Source organism: Chelonia mydas, chromosome 3 (genome assembly GCF_015237465.2).
Source record: "Chelonia mydas isolate rCheMyd1 chromosome 3, rCheMyd1.pri.v2, whole genome shotgun sequence".
Taxonomy (NCBI): Eukaryota; Metazoa; Chordata; order Testudines; family Cheloniidae; genus Chelonia; species Chelonia mydas.
This window is the reverse complement of record NC_057851.1, coordinates 193,559,551-193,571,894: the sequence shown is the minus strand read 5'-3', so window position 1 is coordinate 193,571,894 and position 12,344 is coordinate 193,559,551.

Genomic DNA, 12,344 nt, shown 5'->3' with positions numbered 1-12,344 from the left:
GTGCAAGCCAGGACTGCTCTGCAGCGCCCCCTTGAGGTGCATGGTTTGGCCACCCACTTGGGGCAGGGTAAGCGTGAGCTGTGAGCTTGGCATCAGTCTCTAAACAATCAAATAACAAAAGAGCAATTCAGGATCCAGCTCCTTGTACCTTGAAACAAAGAGGGGGGGAAAAAGCCTTCCAGATGCGAACACTTAGGACAAGGCCCCCTGACCTGGTTCCAGGTTAGCAGTGAGGACCTCTTCCTCTGCTCCAGAGCAACAGCAGGTAAGCCTTTTTAACTGGCCTGCTGGTTCCTGATTGGTCAGTATTTTCTCCTGACCCTTCTAGGCCTCTGGAGGACTGTCTTGTTGGTCACTCGGTCTGAGTGGATTTTCCTTGGGTGAGGAGTGTCAGGCTGCTTATGCCTCCCTCAGGAGGCAGAGAAGGCCTGATAGACCCATCACATTGTGTAAAATGCTGCATCAACAAACCTGGAGCACAATGGTCCCCTGTGAATGGGCACACTGAAATTAGAGTTAACAGCCTAGGAGCTTTTGGAAATCAACAGGAGTTAAGTACTTATTTGCCTCTTTAGGAGCCTGAATACCATTAAAAATCTGGGTCTTATTCTCAGTGTCTCAGTTCTCCATCCATCAAATGGCGATAAGAGCAGTTTCCTACCTCACAGAGGTGTTGTGAGGATGAGTACACCTCTGTGAGCTGCTCTGACACTATGCTAACGGGGGCTATGTAAGCACCTAAGACCGATGCAGCAAAGACATTTTATTCACAGATGCACGGCCATGGACAAAGGGTGGGGGGAAAGGAGCTAATAATTTGATTTAGGTGGGACTGCTCCTGTATGTAAAGTCAAATACACGTGTAGGCTTCTTTGCATGCTCGTTTACTAGTGACAGTAAAACTGTTCCAAATAAGTAACACCCTGAGTTCATACGTGCACAGAGGAGCAATCATTAGCATCTGTTCCAGAGCCTCCTTATCATTGTTGTTGTTTTTTATTATTAAAGCTGGGATAATAGCATCTCCTACTTCACAGGGGTCTTGTGAAGGTAAATATATTCCAGGCCGTGAGGTGCTCAGTTTCTATGGTATTGGGAGCAGATAATTCCTAAGATAGGGAGAGAATGGCAAAAACTCAGCATCTCCCTATTCATTGGGGCAGAAGGCCTTTGGGGGACAATTCAGGGTCCTTACACCTACGCTAAAGTGGATTTCTAAGCCGGATCACTTGCCTCCTCAACACCCTTTTCTCTAATGAAGATGCACCACTCTGTCCCCCACTCTTGGGTATAAAGCTGTAGCCCATAGGTCGAGGTCTGTCTGGGGCCCCGTCTGATTGGGCCAGCGATAGCCATTTGGCGACACAGTCATTGCACTGCACTGTTTTGTGTGCCCGGTTTGCATATGTTCCGTTATCATCTAATAAAGTTGCAGCCAATTTGCTGAGACCGTAAGTCATGTGTGGAGTCTATTCAATCGACCTCTCAGGGACAACATCACAATACAGGCTGATTTGTTATTTATTTGTTAGTTTCTGATGGTGTGTTCAGCAGCAGGGTAACTCTACATGTTGCATTGTATTGCGGGGGGCTGGCTCAGCCCCCACAAGTTGCCAACCTGCTGGTTGATTCTATTGCAGAGCACACAGCGATAACATGCAAACATAGCAGGAGTGTTGTAAGCAAGACACGAGAAGTAATTCTTCCGCTCTACTCCGCGCTCATTAGGCCTCCACTGGAGTACGGTGTCCAGTTCTGAGCGCCACATTTCAGGAAAAAAGTGGACAAATTGGAGCGAGTCCAGAGAAGAGCAAAAAAATTATTAAAGGTCTAGAAAACATGACGTATGAGGGAAGACTGGAAAAAAATTGGGTTTGTTGAGTCTGGAAAAAAGACTGAGAGGGGACATGATAACAGTTTTCAAGTACATAAAAAGTTGTTACAAGGAGGAGGGAGAAAAATTCTTCTTAAGCTCTGAGGATAGGAGAAGAAGCAATGGGCTTAAATTTCAGGAAGGGGGGGTTTAGGTTTGACATTAGGAAAAACTTCCTAACTGTCAGGGTGGTTAAGCACTGGAATAAATTGCCTAGGGAGATGGTGGAATCTCCATCATTGGAGATTTTTAAGAGCAGGTTAGACAAACACCTGTCAGGAATGGTCTAGATAATACTTTGTCCTGCCATGAGTGCAGGAGACTGGTCTAGATGACCTCTCGAGGTCCCTTCCAGTCCTATGATTCTATGAATTGCCATACCAGATCAGATCAGCATTCATCAAGCTGTGCATCCTCTCTGACTGTGTCAGTACCACCTGTTTCAGAGGAAGGTGTTAAAAACCCTGCAGTAGGAATTGATGGGGTAACCTACCTCAGGATAAGTTTCTCCTTGGCCTCCATTACTTAGAAGTTAGTTTATGTCCTGAAGCATGAGGGCTTATGTCCTTCCCAAAACTCTAGGCTTTTTAAAAACCCTTACTCTTTGGTTTGAAAGTCAAATCCACATTCAGACCGGGGACAATTACTCCCTTTCACCCACCTTTTGTCAGTCTTGTCTATTTAGACTGCAAACTCTATGGGACAGGGATTGACTCGTTCTATGCATGTTTGCAGCCCCCAGCATGATGCTTGGCTAAGGCACTACTGTAACACAAATAATACAGAATGATATAGCATTACATTCAGATTGTGGTTGATTTTTTTGTTTGTTTAAGAACCTAATAGTGCTCCTGTGGGAAAGTCCTATAGAACATAAGGGAACGATAACCTTCTTATGGAGGTTTTAAACCAACCTATACGATATTATAGCAGAGCTATCATTCTCGAAGGCCCAGATAGTTGCAGTCTAACGCTCCTTTACATAGGAGTAAGGGGTCACTGAGTTGCAATCAGCTTCCCATTCTGTTGCATGGGTGCTGCCCTCCTACGCTGGTCTTGTGACAAGCTGCCTTTTACCCCTACTTCCATAGGCTGGATTAAAGAGAAAGAGAGATGCTATCATTTGTCATTACATTTTGATTTTTGTAAGGTATCAGTTTGGGGTTACAACCAGGGTGTTGCATTTCCCTGGCATACAGTTGTTTGCACAGGACTTGTTTAAATGTGCGGGGTTAACAGAATGTAATGAATTAAGGACTCCTAGGACTACTCAGAACAGATCAGCTTTGAATCAGATCTAATATAATCTCAGCACAGAAGGGCAAACCTCATTTGATCACGAAACGGGCTAGATGACGAGACTGACCATTTTCAATAATAGTATTAATATTCTCTTCAGGTCTCTCTTTTCCCCCCTCCTGTCCCACGCACAGAAATCTAATGGTACTATATTATTAGCTGTCTTGGAAAAAAGATTAAAATGCAGAATTTAAAAACAACACATTAAATCAACACCTTGGGTAGGCATTTGGCAGTAAATCTGTTCTTTTTTGGTGTGTGGGAGAATTCCTTTCGATTACAGATTCGTACTTAGTACTGTGCAAGACTACTGTCTCTGCCAAACAAGTAATAGAACTGGTGCATAGCATGGCAGCAATCCCATCGGCTCTGTGCAGAAAGAGAACAAAGCCAGTGGTGCAAACTCAAGCAGTTTTTCAGACAGGTAAACTAGATCCATCTCCTTTTCAATGGGAAAGTGGTATGTGGTATATTAATATATGCAGGGTACCGCTGCCTTCAGCGTCTACCTGTGCTGAGGCGTTTTCCGCGTATGTCTGAATGTGTGAAGGAACTAACCAGCAAAAACAATATAATCTCACCACATGCAAATTCTAATGCCTTTACTCGTTCTTGGCTCCACCTCCGTCCCTTGATTTCAGTGGGGCCACTCAAGGACCAAGGGACTTCTCATTGCAAGGAAGGATATGATTATTTGGCCCAAAGTGGCTAAATAGGAGACTGAGAGTAACTGACAGTCTAAAGCAGTTGGGCACATGGCACTGGTAGGCAGGCAGTGTTGACTCATAGTCTGGCTGCTACACTGCTCAGAGTACTGCAGTTCTTTTAATAATCCAAGTAAAGGAAGATGCTAGACACTATAGTCACTGTGAAAGGCTAGACCCTGTGCCCTTATGGCAAAGCCCATGGTAAGGGGCATGGCAGAGCTGCACTGCCCTAGAGAGACCCCCAGGAGGAGTTCTCCTGAATGGCTCCTGCAGCTTCCCGGCATGCAAGTGATCATACATCATCTGGAAAGCAGTCCCATGTAAGACATAGACCCTACTCAGGTAGAGAATCTAGGGCCTGATCCTGCACCCACTAAAGTCAGTGGCAAAACTCTCCAGTGTTTCTGTCTTTCATGAACCTCTTGATATGTGGTGGGTTTTTCCCGAAAGCTCCAGCTCTTGGACTCATGTGAATACTCCAGAATCTCAGCAGTCGCTTAAAACAAAGTAAGTTTTCTAGCCCTCATGACAGCAGAGATAAGCTTGGAAACGTGCCCCCCAGAAAGCAAATAAACATCCCTCCAAGGATTGTACATTGTCTTTCAAATCTTATGATGTTTAAGTCAATTGTATGATTTGGAGGGACCCGACTCGTGATTGTTTAATGCTTGGGGTTGGCAGACCTGACTCCCACAGAGTTTGCTGCTGGAAGATCAGGAGCTTAGTGTGTGCAATGATACTGATATCTACCAAATGAAGGACTCCTGTGCTGAAAGAGGCTCGGCTCCAGTTCGAGGCTATTGCTGCTTTAGTGGGATAGAATCAGACCTTACAAACATTAGGGTTTATTGTATGGGAAACCTTAGGGAGGCGCCGGAGGGTATATTCTGTAGATAGACTCTCCTCTAGTCAGACAGAAAACAATGAGCAACGATATGCATGTACCTAACTCGAAGAGGCCAAGTGCCAAGAGACCCATAGGAACAGGGAAAACTCTCCAAAACACAATCATAGAGCTTAGCTACCCTGCCTGGACCCTCTTCATCGTTGCCCTCTGCCCTTTTATGCTTGTTAGGCTGGTGCAGAGGGGCCACAGAGCAGGTGTATGAGCCCTCTGGTGAACACCCCAGGGCAGAGACTCAGGAGCAGCTCTGCCAGCTGTATGCTATCTCCACAGTAGCCCCCGGCACAGGGGGTGTTCCTAGGCTGGCTGGGGGCAGGGCAGAAGTGTGCCATCGGTGGGCCAGAGTAGGGAAGGGCCATGTCCGGATGGGAGGGGATGTGGCCAGGACATTCTCACTCCCTTGCTATCCTGCTACTGAAACAGAGATGCAACTCAGAGCAGCCCTCCAGGGGACCACACCACACTGCCTGCACTGGGGCCCACGCGAGTCCTTGCCGCCACTAAGCTGTGAAAGTGACTCCCTTCTGTTCCTGAACTGATGAATACACCAGTGCAGGGATGAATCTGGCTCATGCTTTTCTCTTGACTAAGGAGCCCTGAGAAGTGCTGAGCAACCATGGCTTCCACCCAGGGGAGTGGGTGTTGCAGGTGCTCAGGACCTATCAGGATCAAGCCATCATTGTTCTGACAACACCAGAAAGGCCAGTGTACAATGAAAACAAATCAGACAGAATTTTTGGGGGGGAGAATCTCACCTTGTAAAATAAGTCTCATCCTATAATTTTTCTAGAGAGAAGAGCTGACACTTCTATCTCTGCACCGAGCTATCCATGGACACAAGGCAAGAGCAAAGGGGGGAAAAAATTGCTTTGCAATATTTATTATAGAGGCTTGACACTCTTGACCTATGACAATAATAGTCAAATCTAAACATAATCATAGCTTAATGCTGTCTGTGTGGCCCCAGTGGAGTAAAATATTACACGGGAATGAATGAATCACCTCCAAGGAACGCAGGAGAAATTACATGCTTTGGATCTACAGTTATGTAAGCACTATAGTTATTTGTCGGGGGGGAAAGCAAACCCTGCCTCATGCCAATTGCTAACTAGTCTTAAATGCTAGACGTGTTTCTGGGCAGTGCTGAGTGTTCAGCATCCCAGGATTTACATCTCTGAGTCTAACACCAGCGATTAAATAAAACGAGATGGCCCTGGCACAGCATCCACGGTCTGTATGCGCGCGGGGGGCCTGCTGTAGAATAATGAGCGGGGTCCAAAGTGTGCTCTCCGTTACACTGGTACAAATCTGCAGTCATGCATGTGACTTCAAAGGGAGTGACTCCAGTTTTACAATGCTCTCTGTTGCCATCAGTTTTACAGCAATGCTCCTCCGTTGTCTTAAGTCAGAACACTCCTGATTTACACCCTAGGACAGGAGCATCGGGCCAATTTTCAGTTGTTTCTCCTCTGTGCTCAGAGTTGGGGGGAAGCGTTCATGTTTCAAAAGTGGCTTTAATCCTCCTCTGTGCTGCCTGTATTCTGGGGCAGTTCGAGGGCCAGCCTAGCCTCTGTCAACAGTCAGAGGAGTCTCAGGGCTGTTCTTACACTTGGCTTCCTGTGGCCACCTCAGGAAGCAGAGAATACCTGGGATGCACCGTACTGATCTCACAATGTGTGCTCCTTCGCAGAACGGTGGGACAAAATGCACGAAACTGGCACAAGGCGAGGGTCATTGGGCACCAAATCGTGGATGTCCCTTTAAAATGAGGAATCATGGACACATCCCCCCTCCCCCGCCCTACTTGCAAGGATGAATTCACATTTAGGTGTGATGTGGGGCTGAAAACTGAACCCTCTGTGAGAGCCTGGTTAGGAAATAAACATCCAAGCCACTCAGGATAGCTAATTTGGTGTGGAGCACTAATGTATTCTAGATTACCTGGCTCTTGGAAAACATAGCAGGGGACATTTTGGAAGAGGAAGGCATTTTGAATAACCAGCACGCTTGATATTTGAGACTGCTCTGATAGCCTGGGAAATGTATTTCCAGAAGAAATCTTCCATTTGAGTTGGATACTTGCACCTAGGCACCTATTACCACAATATTTAATGTAGGTATCCTCACAACAGCCCTGCGAGATAGAGAAGTGAGGGACAGAGAGGCTAAGTGACATGTTCAAGGTCACACAGGAAGCCTGTGGCAGAGCAGGGAATTAAACTCAGGCTACCTGCAGGCGAGGCTAGTGCACTGTTCATTGGACCATCCTTCCTCCCTACTGGAAAAGCGGGAGATGCTAAGGCCTTTTTGCCAGTTCTAGGCAAAGCGGGTAAGGGGAGAGAGGACAAAGGTTATGCTTGGCAAAGCCTGTGGAGATCGGCAGGCACTAAGGAGCCTTTGGGGTGGCCCTTCTATTTATTTCTTGGAGAGTGATGTTTTGTGGTGGTTTGTTACAGTTAAATCTTGTGCCTTGTTTCTCTCACACTAGCATGGGGAAGTTCTCGTCGTGCCTTAGTTTTAATGTCTCTAGGCCAGGGGTTGTCACAGCAAAATTTTTGGTGGCCTCAGAGTGCGGCCACCAACTCTTGCTGGTGGCCGCTCTGACAATTTGTCCTAAAATACTTAATTAACTTGAGGAAGAACAAATAAATATGCACATCTACAGGTCCAAATCATTGCAATTTATTTACGTAAGGTTTTGCAGACTCAGTAATAAAAACAATGTACAGTTGTCTCTATTCTTTACTGGACCTAAACAGAATAGAAACACAAATAATGTGCTTTGCGTGTTTTGCTTTCTTAGTTGATTTTTCCCCCCAGACTTGCTAGCTAGCAAGCCTGCTATTGTGAAAACTGACAGTTGTATATTTGTTAATATCACTTTTCACAGCAGCCTTACTCAGCCCCAGCAAGCTGGAGGACAAATTAAGCCCTGGATGGGGAGGTGGGGCGAGGGGGCTGGAGGAGGCAGTGGGGATCATGGCAATGGTGGGGGGCGAGCCCAGGGCTGGAGCCTGGGATCCTGCTGCACAGCTGGGGACTGGAAGAGGCAGTGGGGTCAGGGGCAACATGGGAGAGCGAGCCCAGGGCCAGAGCCTGAAGCCTGGCGGCTGGGGGATGGAGCCCACTGCTGCACGGCTATAGCCCACCGCTCACTGCCCTAGGGCTGAAGCCCGAGCCCCACCACCCCTGGGAAGGTGGAGAACTCACACAGCTTGCCTGCCCCTCCAGTGTTTGGGGCTCCAGAACGGGGTAGGAACCAGGCCCAGGGGGGAGAGGCCACTGCTTCCCGTGGCCCCCCATCATCACCCAGGAGGCTGTGGCCGCAAGAAAAGCCCCCGGTGGCTGCATTTGAGAAACGCTGCTCTAGGCTAGGCTTTCGCCATAGGCACTGCCCTGTCTGAGGGCTGGTGAGCGAACCGCTGTACTGTCCCAGGAGGTGCTGGGACTCGGACGCACCCCTCCCATGCAAATCTCCTCGCCTGCTTCCTCCTTGCTCCCAGGAGCTAGTCATTTACTGCTAGTCTACACCAAACTTAAATTACTACCCCCGGCTGGCTTGGCTACTCTGGGCAGTGGACAGGAAGGCGGGGAGGATGGAGCCAGGAGTCTAACCACTGCTCACCTGCTTTGGAGGGGGAGTAAATGAGAGATTATTCCCAGGTAGGTTGGTGGTGAGCAGGTTTGGGTGGGCAGCTGGAATGGCAGGCGGGCAAGTCTAGAAACTGAGCAGGCCGTAAGACATAGAAGCGTTGCTAAGTAGCAGACATGTTAGTGTCCACAGCTATGCTGACTGGATGAAGAAGAGGGAAACTAAGAGGTGGTGATGGGAGCGGAGGGAGGAGAGGTAGGACTACCGGAGGGGGACACGTCTTTGTTGTGATCTTTGATCTGCTTTTACCACGGTGCATCAGAACTAAAGGGCCATGTGCCCTCTTATCTCTAGATTATTTACTACGCCTCTTGATGTCAGGCCTGCGCGTGCTGGTCAGAGTGTCAGAAAGCCTCTTCTGTTGTTCTAAAGCTCCTCTGAGCTTTCTATGCTCTTAAAACCATTATAAAGACTAACCCGCAAATCCTCACGTATTAATTCCCCTTTAAAACCAGGTGAACGCCTAGCTGTTGTTAACCCTTTCAGCGCAGCGGATGTGGCCATTTGTTGGCGCCGATCTTGCTTTCCCTCCCAGTAGGTGTTCAGACCTTCTCCCAGGTGTTGGTTGCTCCTCTGCGGACAGCAGATTCCCTTTTTACTGCCTTGTTGTAAATGCCAGCAGCCTGCTGCCCCTCTCCAGATTCAGACTGGTCCTCTCTAACCAGCCTGTTTCACTGAAGGGTCAGGCATAGGTCAGCAGCAGAGACCCAGATCGCCTGGAGAGAGCACGACAAGTATCTGAGAGGGTTTCTAGCAACTGAGAGGAAGTCCAAGGCTTGCTGAACTCAAAAGTCTTGATCCTTCGTCACTGGCACAGTGCCTCCTTCCTGGCTGCGGGGGAGCTAGGAGATCAAAACCTAAGGGTGAACGAATCTCAGGTGCCAAAGGAAAAGCGTGTAAGATTGCGACTCCAGGCACAGGCTTGAATAAGGGCTGGGATGAGAGCTGCCCCACATCAGCAGAAGCCCCAGTGGGCACAATCCTCTTAGCCACAATGCTTCTCAACTTCCTCATTGCTCCCAGGAGCACAGTAATGCGCTATCGGCCTTTACCAGCAATGAATTGTTTTATATTCCCTCTATGCCAGCTCAGCTACGGTAGCCAGCGAACAGGTGGGATGGCACCCAGGGTCCACCCATTCCCGGCCCACTTCCAACCCAGCTGCTCCAGTGGGAGCTCTTGGGAAGTTCACTCTGAGGAATCTGGGCCCAAGGAGCTCATGTAAAGGCATACGAGAAGGTTCTGGTTCCTTTGCCCAGGCACAGAGGCCAAGTGACAAACTAGCCCTGTGTGCGGATACATCAACTTCATGAGCAGAGAGGTGAATTAACAACGAACCAAATATATTATGACTTTGGACTCCCCAGCCCCCTCTTGGTAAGTTAGGAGCGATGGCTGCGAGCTGGGATAAGTTCGGCAGTCCCAAGGCTATGACCATTTTGTCTTGCAGTGTCTACTGGATGCACGCACAAGCGTCGTCACTTGTGCCAACACTGAATATAGCTTTCAAGCTCTACCAAGGAGTATACCAGAAATAAGGCCTGCCTCCCTGCTAGAGCTGGGTCAACTCTAAGCTTCCAAAGCGAGGCTTCTAGAATTACAGCCGGAAGCCAGACAGCCCACAGGTGAACTCCATCTCCCGATCACTCCACTCCTGATAGGCCCAGCAAGATCCCTTATGAACGTAGAGCCTACTGCTCTCCCGGGGCCTGGAGTCACTGGGAGTCTTTCTATTGCTTTCAATGGGCGTTGGGTCAGGCCCTTGGATCACAGGTGGCTGGTTGGCCAGAGTAACCAAACCATAAGAGAGATTTCTGATCATAAATGCTGTAGTTTTAAACAAACTATTTCATATAACAATCCAAAGCATCCTTCAAATGTATACTGCTGCCTTAGGACCTGCTCCAAAGCTCACGGAAATCAATGAAGAGACTCCCATGGACTTTGAATGAGGCCCCTAACCCATTTTCTTAGTCTCTCTTTTCTTGTTTTCTTAAACTTTGAAAGCACACAAGACAATGCAATCAGGCAATGTAAAAGCTTTCTCCTTACTCCACTAATGCACTGAAATCCTGACCTTCAAGAGCCCCTGCTAGTCCAGTACAGGGCTTATCATTGGCACTGATTATCAAGTACAATTACACTGAAGTGTTTGGTACTTATGTGATGTAAAAAATGAAGTTGAAGCATCAAGATGAGACCTCCTGGACTAATGTCTGTATTAAGCATTGCTATTGCATGGGCTGAATGAATGCCAGTTACTCAACAAGAGTTTGCTTTATGCATATTGGACTGAGAATTTGGCTAATCAAAACATTTTTCATGGAAAATTTTTGAAGGGAAAAATGGGATTTTTGGTTAAATGAAAATTTTCACAGAAAAATAATTTTTTTATTTTATTTTTCCACCGGAAAGATAAAAACCTGAAACCTGAGTTGGGGGGGGCTCAGTTTTTCGCAGTTTTTGACAGAAATATTTTCATTATCCAGCCTAAAAAGTTTGGTTTCCATTTGCTGAACCCTGAAAAAGTGTCAGTTTTAGATCTTCTGACAAAAGGTCAAAATATTCTGCTGGAAATTTGCAAAAAAAAAAATTGCAAAAAATGTTTCACTTTTATGTAAATTTTCCACAGGAAAAAAAAACCCACACTTTTTTCACTCCCACTCAGTTCACACTCCTAACACTACTGGAGAGGAATGGGGAAAGCTTCATGCATAAAGCAAACCTGTTAGAATGTTCCTTTTTGCTGGTTTGAAAAACAGGTATAAAAATGTACTTTTTGCCCAGTGCAGACTGGGAAATACCGTCATAGATTATACCCATCTTCAAATTTTAATACGGATGTGGAGAAAAAGCACAAGCTGTAACATCCTATTCAAAATCATTGACTGGATATTCATAAGGCCAAATTCTTCTCTCATGTACAGTGCTCTAAATCCAGAGTAACTCCCTTTAAGTCTTTTGAGTTACTCTGGATTTATACCCATGTAAACTGAGAATAGAAATTAGGTCACAACAGAAGATTCCTGTGCTTTCTCCCTTTTTAACTTTTCTCTCTCTTCTGGAGTGATATTAAACAAATTTCCTACAATGTGTGTTGTGACTCTGGAGGATAAGGTGGGGTCATGATGGGTCTCCAGAGGGATCAAGGAGTTTACATGATTAACATTTTAATATCGGAATGTTTCCATTTCTCTAATAAAGAGAAACCTCCCCACTAGTCAATCTTAAATACAGTTCTTGTGTCCTGGAAAATGAGCACCTGCTGTAGTCTTGGGTGTATGAGAAAGAGGAAACATTCTTGGTCAGCTCCCAACCAAACAAAATGGGAATCACTGAACTGTAAGCAACATGAAGGCTGCCTTGACTCTAATCTCTGAACATCAGCCCCCCTCCAAACCAGTAGTTTTGTTTCCAACTCCTGCATCACTCATACTCTGCTTACATTGCCTTTCCAGTGTGTTTATTTGGTTGGGAGTCAAAGAAACAATCACATCATATTTACAGAGAAAATAAAATACTTTTCAGCATATGAAAGACTATAATGCATGTATGCAATGAAGAAGTTACTCACAAGACTGTGTGGGCAATCTCCATTGTGGCATTTCCTGACTTTTGGGTGCTTAATCAAGCAATCTGAACATAGTTTTAAATGCAATATTACTATACTAGTCATATTCTAAGATATAGTGTCTACTTCATTCTTTGTACCCAATTTTCAATCACGATTTTTCCCAGCTCTCATTTTGTGTTATGCCTGTTTTCCTGAAGAGATAAACAATAAAACTCAGGAACAGCTTACACGATATGTTGTTGTTATTTGTGTTATAGACATGCCCAGAGGCACCAACCAAGTCCCATTGCTAAGCACTATACATGCACGCACTAAAAGACAGTCCATATCTGAAG